Genomic DNA, 7,395 nt, shown 5'->3' with positions numbered 1-7,395 from the left:
ATAATTTTTCCTTTATCCATTGTCACTAATTTCATCTTCTTGTTCCCTAATCAAATTCAAAAGGCTTCAAGCACACAAAAGGAGGAAGAAGATGGAGCACGGCCGACAAACGTCCTCATTACACTTCGCACTCGACCAAGCGGAGGATAAAGCTACCGCCATGGCAGCTTCCGCTTCTCATCCTCATCTCACCTGTAACTCCGCTAACCAAGGCCACGGTTATGGAGGAGGAGGAGAAGCGTCCGCGTTGTAAAACCTCGGCCACGTTGCTCGCAGTCTCGCTTGTTTTTTTTGTTGGTCCAGTCGGCGATAAAAGTTTCACCTTCCCCCAATCGGACGCTTTCTCAGTTGTTTCTATCTCTTTTTCCCCAATCAAAAGGGAAAAAATGGTTCTTTTTCGTTGTGGTTGTGAGAGGTTGATTTGATGTGAAACCCTAGTCACTCCCATGCGGTTAGGTCGATTTGTGTGAGCGGAGGTATCAGATCCGAGCTCGATATGGGAAACTGCTGCCTTTCGCCGGAGGTCGTCGCCCGGGAGGACATCAAGACCTTCCCCCCGTCCCCATCATGACCACGACACCCGCCCACTAGCCAACAAGAACCACCTCCGCTAGAACAGCGGCGGACACTCCAAGTGAATGGCGGCGGTTCTTAGTGGAGACGCCAAGGCGGTGGACGGGATCGAGGAGAAGTACGTGATGGATCGCGAGCTCTGTCGTAGGGAGTTTGGAGTCACCTACCTCTGCCTGGACCACTTCACCGGGGAACTGCTCGCCTGCAAGTCGATCTCGAAGAGGAAGCTGCGGATGTCGGTTGACGTGGAGGACGTGCGGCGGGAGGTCGCGATAATGCGGCACCTGCCGAGGAACTCCAACATCGTGAACCTGCGAGAGGCGTGCGAGGACGACGGAGTCGTGCATTTGGTCATGGAGCTGTGCGAGGGCGGGGAGCTCTTTGACCGCATTGTGGCGAGGGGCCATTACTCAGAGCGCGCCATAGCTGTGGTCATGAAGACCATTGTTGAGGATGTCTTCATGATCCGTGAGTTCCTTCCTCAGTTCCTTGTGTTGGAATTGGCAGCAACTTGGGCGGAGAAGGGAGGATGTCTTCTCCTGCTCCTCCCTTCTGAGATGGACTGCGAAGCCCTGCATAATGGACATTGATGAAGCCGGAAGAGGCGCCATTTTGGGTACACTTATTTTCTCCTTCATCCCCCATTTCCTCCCTTCTTTCCCACTATGATCACTTGATTTCGCTGCGTATTTCATTGACAAAGAACGATCATCATCTATCGGTTTAGGTCCCATGGTGTATGGCTGCTAAGGAACGATCATCATCTATCGGTTCTAAGGAAAGAATTTATCTCACAATTCATTGTTTACTTAACATTTTGTTCCTTGCATTTCGCTAAGTTAGTTTGCTAAAACAAAAGAACACTTCGTAAGAATGTTTTCCTTATTTTCTCCTCCTTGGTAATATTTTAAGAACTATTGGCAATGCACTTATTGAGATTGTTTTCATGTCTACTTTGAATATTTTGATCTCTGAGTGTCTGGAATGAGAAGATTAAGTTCATAATGTTATGAATGGAGTGAACTATTGGCAATGGCACTGCTTGAACAAGAAGCAATTTTTGTTCAGTGGAGTTGAGGGAGAGTTTTATTTTTACTGTATTCATCTATTTATTTTAGTCTTAAAGTTCTCCTGGTTAATGAAGTTAGAATGATTAGTTACCATATGAATGCATACTAATGATCTTCATTTTTGTTGAGTCTCATTAATGATCACTTCCATTCAATAACATAACTTGGAGTTTAGTTTTACTATAAGGGCGTGCTCTACTTATTTGTTTTCTCTTTTTACCCCAATTCTAGGTGAAAGATTTTCTGAGATAGTTGGAAGCCCTTATTACATGGCTCCAGAAGTTTTAAAACGGAATTATGGACCAGAAATTGATATATGGAGTGCTGGAGTTATACTCTATATCTTATTGTGTGGAGTTCCACCATTTTGGGTTGGTAAGTTTTCTATCAATAAATCCATTTTGCACACTTCATTATTTGTTCTACCACTTTCTACAAATAAGTTACTTATTGTCTACTGTAAGCTTTCCATGAATAAATCTATTCTTTATTAGTTCTATCACTTTATGCTAATAAGATACTTATTGTCTATTAATTAATACACTTTTTGTATTTCTTCAGATACATTTTCTATCTAATGAGCTATGATTTCTTAATTGCAGAAACTGAACAGGGAGTTGCTCAAGCAATTCTTAGGGGCGTAATAGATTTCAAACGGGAACCATGGCCTAGTATTTCTGACAGTGCTACAAATTTAGTTCGGCTGATGTTGGAACCTGATCCCAAGCTTCGGTTAACTGCAAAGAAAGTGCTTGGTATGTTTACACTGTATGCTATTTGTTAATATAACTTCAATGGAAGTGTCCCTAACATTTGATAATTTGAGAATTGAGATCATTTTCATTATCTGGGATGGTATCCATATTTCTTTAGCTTGTCATCCTGTTCTTGGGTTTTATACTTGGCGTTGTTTTCTTTCTTATGTCGAACTGATGCTTATACATTTTTTCCCCATTCAGAGCATCATTGGCTTCAGAATGCAAAGAAAGCCTCAAATGTACCTCTTGGTGATGTTGTCAAGTCAAGATTTAAACAATTTTCACGATGAACAGATTCAAAAGGAGAGCTTTAAGGGTTTGTCTCACTGCAATTAGTAGTTAAATGGGATGTTTTTGATTGCAGAGTATAACTTGGTTTGGTTGATTATTCATTAGGTTATTGCTGATCACTTATCTACTGAAGAAGTGGAAGACATTAAAGAGATGTTCAAGATGATGGATGCTGACAATGATGGCATTGTATCCCATGATGAACTCAAAACTGGGCTCGCTAAATTTGGTTCACATCTGGTGGAGTCTGAAGTGCAGATGCTTATTGAAGCAGTGAGTATATTAGTTAAATTGATTTGGATTGAAAATGGATTAATTAGTTAAATTGCAACTATGAGAAAACTTTGTTGCAATAATTTCTAGTTTGGAATATCTTAAGTTCCCAGGAATGATAGATCTATCACTATATGATGTGGTTGAGATAAATGATGAATGTGTCTCTTTTTAAGCATTCAAATTAGTCATCTTGTTACCTGGTGCTCTTACTACTTTTTTTAACTATGGTTTTTTGTCTTGGTTTACTAATATATTATTTATGTGTTTTTACAGTTTACAAATCTCAAGTATCCAGAGTTGAAATTGATAAAGTGTGATTCGAGTGGGCTGAATGCATGCTAGATTACATTTGAGTAGGAAACGTATTTGATTTTTGAAAACTTTGGATGATGCATGCATTTGCATGGAATGTAAATTGCGTATGTTGTCCCATGTCAATTTCTTTCTGATGGTGATATTCTAGGACTTCTACAGCATGTATAATTCTTCTATTTTTGTTCTTTGCTGTAGTTAAGTAGACCAAATGATACTTTTGTTTGACATATTAGAACAGTGGATATTTTAACTCAGAAAACTAGGCATTTGAAGGTGAAAAGTGGTGAGATTAGGGAAATGAAAGGCGCAAGAAGAATGGAGTAGTATAGCAAGTTGAATAGATTGTGATTCTCATAATTTAATGTAGCCTCAGCTTGATTTTTGACTCACCATGTTCTACCTTAATGTGTACAATATCTATTAGCTTTTGATGTAAAAAGAATATTTGTGTATTTTATGGATATTGTTGTAAAAAGAATATTTATGTAATTTATGAATATTTGTGTATTTTATGGATACTGTTGGAAGAAGAATATTTGTGTAATTTGTGAATATTTGTGTATTTTCTTAGATACTGTCGATTTTTCACTATTTCGGAAATCGAATTTGTGTTGTTAAACAATACTGATATTACATCGATTTTCCACCGCTGCAAAATCGGTATCATTAATTAATATTACATCGGTCGTATACCGCTGTCAAACTGGTGTTATTAACATTTAATATTACATCGGTTTTACACCCGATGTCGTTAAGTGATAGTACACCGGTTATAACCCGATGTCTAAAATGATAAACCTTTTACATCGCCTTCATAGACATCAGTCGAAAATGTAATAGACAACGGTGGAAAACCGATGTCTATGAGGGTTTTTGTTGTAGTGGCGACACCAGGATTTTAACCTAGGGTTACCACCCCCTAGGATTTTTGCCCTAAGCTCCGACCCGCCAAGACTTCCCGCATAAGATTACCACCCCCTATGACCTAAGGTTACCACCCCCTAGGGTTTTTCACTTGCCTAACCGCAGCTAGGACTTTCTTGAAACACTCAATCATACACATTAGATAACAATTAAGCTTAACTTTGAATCTCTTTGCCATTATCAAAACTAAGGTTCGATCGTCGGATGCTTCCCGCACCAACAGTAGCTTTAGTTGTTCCACTAAGCCAAATGCACCAGGTCGAAGTCATATCTTCCTACACATGCATAGATATAGTTTTCTTAACCTACTATCATCTAAAACTTCTCCAATGTCATTTTTAAGTTAAATTTTTGTCCCTTTTTAATCTAATTCTAATTACCCTGCCAAGTAAACTATTGTTTTGGAAGTGTCAATTAATTTGGCGTCTCCCTTTGAATTGTTGAATTTGTGTTTAAGTTTCAAGTTTATCTTGATTATTTTTATAGTTATAATAGGCTTGATTGTAACTTGAATTTAAATTTGATTTATTTTTTCTATTTGAATTTGAATTGTTTGACTTCATTTTACATTTTAGGTTTAGGTTTGATTTATTCAATTTTATTTTATTATTTAGTTTATAATTTAGCTTTGTAGGTTTCTTTTGGTTCAGTTTTGAATTAATAGATTTAGTTAGATTAGATTTTAGATAATGAATTTCATTTTTAGGAATATAAAATTGAATGAGTCATACATGTGTGGTTAGGTACGCTGACGGAATCCAGGCTTTAGTTTATTTCTCATTTTGACTTATAAGTGATATAAAGGTTTTGTTAGTTGAGCTGGACTTGTATCCGAGTCCGGATTTATTATACACAACTCTTTGGTTTTTAAGGATTAGGTTCAAATTTTTTGATTTAGTTGTGAAAACTTCTAATAATCCTTTGAGTTTATTAATTTCACTTTTTAATATTGTGTTTTCCTCCTCAAGTTTCATAACTTGATTTGGATTTGTATTTTCAATTTATTCTTTGAGTTGTTGATGTTTCTCAAGGAGCATTTTAGTTTGTTTTTCATATTTAATTAATTTTTTATTCAAACACGCAATTATTCTAAAGTTTTAAAGTTAAGATAGAAGATATCTCACTCGAACCTTCGGAAACAAGTGTCGACTCGTGGCTTGATTTGTCTTCAGACTCGTCATCTTGTTCTATCTCACTTTCTGATTCCGGTTTAGATGCTATCAGCGTGAGGTAGTTGTGAAGCTCCTGATCTTCAATATCCGATTCTTCGGAGGGCGCTTCATCCCAAGTCACCTTTTCTTCTTCCTGCATTTTGATGTTAAGTGATTTATTCAGAAATAAATTCTTTTCAGTTACCTTTGCATCGCTTGTGCCTTCGTGTAGTTCTATTAGTTTGTCCCAGAGTTCTTTAGCGTTCTCGAATGGGACGACGCGGTTCAGTTCATCCTTGGCAAGTCCGCACTGGATGATATTCGTTGCCTTGAAGTCGATCTGGGTCTTTTTCTTGTCTTCCAGAGTCCATCTTTCTGGCTAAATGCACATGATTTGTACACTAGCTTTCTTAATGATTGAATAACATATAATCTATGTGTTTTGATAAGATAAAAACTCAAAAGATGCACTAAATCAATATCTTGAGTTTTGTTCATCCTCCTAACATCTCACTTATATCTAATGTGTACTAAAATACATATAAGTCAACTTATGATCTTTATGAGATGTAAATAATGGTTTTACTCTAATATAAGGGACCATACATATTTATCTAGATATTTAAATTGTGATCATCTACTTAGAATGTCATTTGATAACTAATGTCTTTGTCCTTAATTACAAGGATTTAAAGTAATGCATGATGATCACAATTTAAATCCTTGTATACATCTAGAATGGGTAATTTTTAAAAGAAAACATACTATAACTACATAGTGTATATATGACATGAAATGTGATATTTTCATAAAAATATGAATGTATAATATAATGTCATGACATATGAAAGGCAAACAAACATGACAATTTAGCATAAGGAAATACCTAGATTTTTTATCTAAGTTTTTCTATCCTTAAACCATTTGCTAAGCTAAAAATAATCCTAGATTACTCTTTCTATCTAAGAAAAAGCTAAAATATCAACTTAGCATTTCTTTTGCCTCTATCCTTATTGTGTCAATTTAAATAATCTCAAATCTTTAAATTTCGGCATATTTTTCTCTTCCAAAGAGTAACCATTCAAACTTTCAATTTCAAGGTGTAACAATACCTTGAAAATACCCTAAACTACCAACTTCATAAAGGTTGGGTTAACTACCCTTCCAATTAGAGTTGACACTCTCTAAATCCATCTATGGTGAAGAGAATACACTCTTAGGAACTCAAAGTCTATTGGTACTCCTTGAGTTTTCTAAGTACTCACTAGAGATATAACTGTTGGAACCCCGTGGTAGTTTTGATGTGATCAACCAGGTTAAGTAAGGTCCTGTTGTGTTTGACCCTTGTGTCTAAGTGTGCAGGAGCTTAGGAACACAAGAAGTCAAGCAAAAGATGCAGCTAGCAAGAAGGATGGCACGGGAAGGGAGCAGACGAGTTCGGTGTATTCGAGGGACGAGGTGCTGTGGAAAAGTACATCGGTGGACAAGAAGGGCGTGCATGACATTTCGAAGGACGAGAAACCGGAGTGGAAGCCTGCTCAAGGAGAAGGCTGAAAAATGGGTTCGGGTGAGCCCTATTTCGGATGGTCGCGATCACCTAGGCGATTGGAGCAGCAGAATAGCGAAAGGAGGCTGGAATTGCTGCTAGAGGCGCCTTCAAAGTGAATTGAAGGTGCCTTCGCACCTTCACTGTGGAAGGTGCCTTCGATTAACAATACGAAGCGCCTTCCAGCCCTATGGAAGGCGCCTTCGACCAAGCTAATTTTACCGTTGCTAAGGGATAAAGCTTTATCCTTTAGTATCTTACTGGAGGCACCTTCCAACCTGTTGGAGGCGTCTTCCACCCACGGATAGGATTTTCCAAAAGCAATAAAAAAGTCCCTGGAGCTAGAAAATAGAAAACAACTTTAGTATCAACTATTGTAATCATTTCCTAGCAATTGTATGAGCTTTTTAATGAGTGTAAGAGGCTTCTCCGCCTTCAACGAAAGAGATTTTTATTGCGCTTTCACTTTCTTTGAATTAACAACCATCTAG

General features: G+C 37.6%; 1 pseudogene; it reads left to right on the top strand.

Annotated features, from left to right (window-relative positions):
- Positions 1-496: 496 nt before the first annotated feature.
- LOC122043715 lies at positions 497-3,105 on the top strand (annotated as a pseudogene).
- Positions 3,106-7,395: the final 4,290 nt, after the last annotated feature.

Source organism: Zingiber officinale, chromosome 2A, assembly GCF_018446385.1.
Source record: "Zingiber officinale cultivar Zhangliang chromosome 2A, Zo_v1.1, whole genome shotgun sequence".
NCBI classification, from domain to species: Eukaryota; Viridiplantae; Streptophyta; class Magnoliopsida; order Zingiberales; family Zingiberaceae; genus Zingiber; species Zingiber officinale.
Note: the sequence above shows the minus strand (reverse complement) of the source record. Positions and strands in the feature narration are given on the sequence as shown.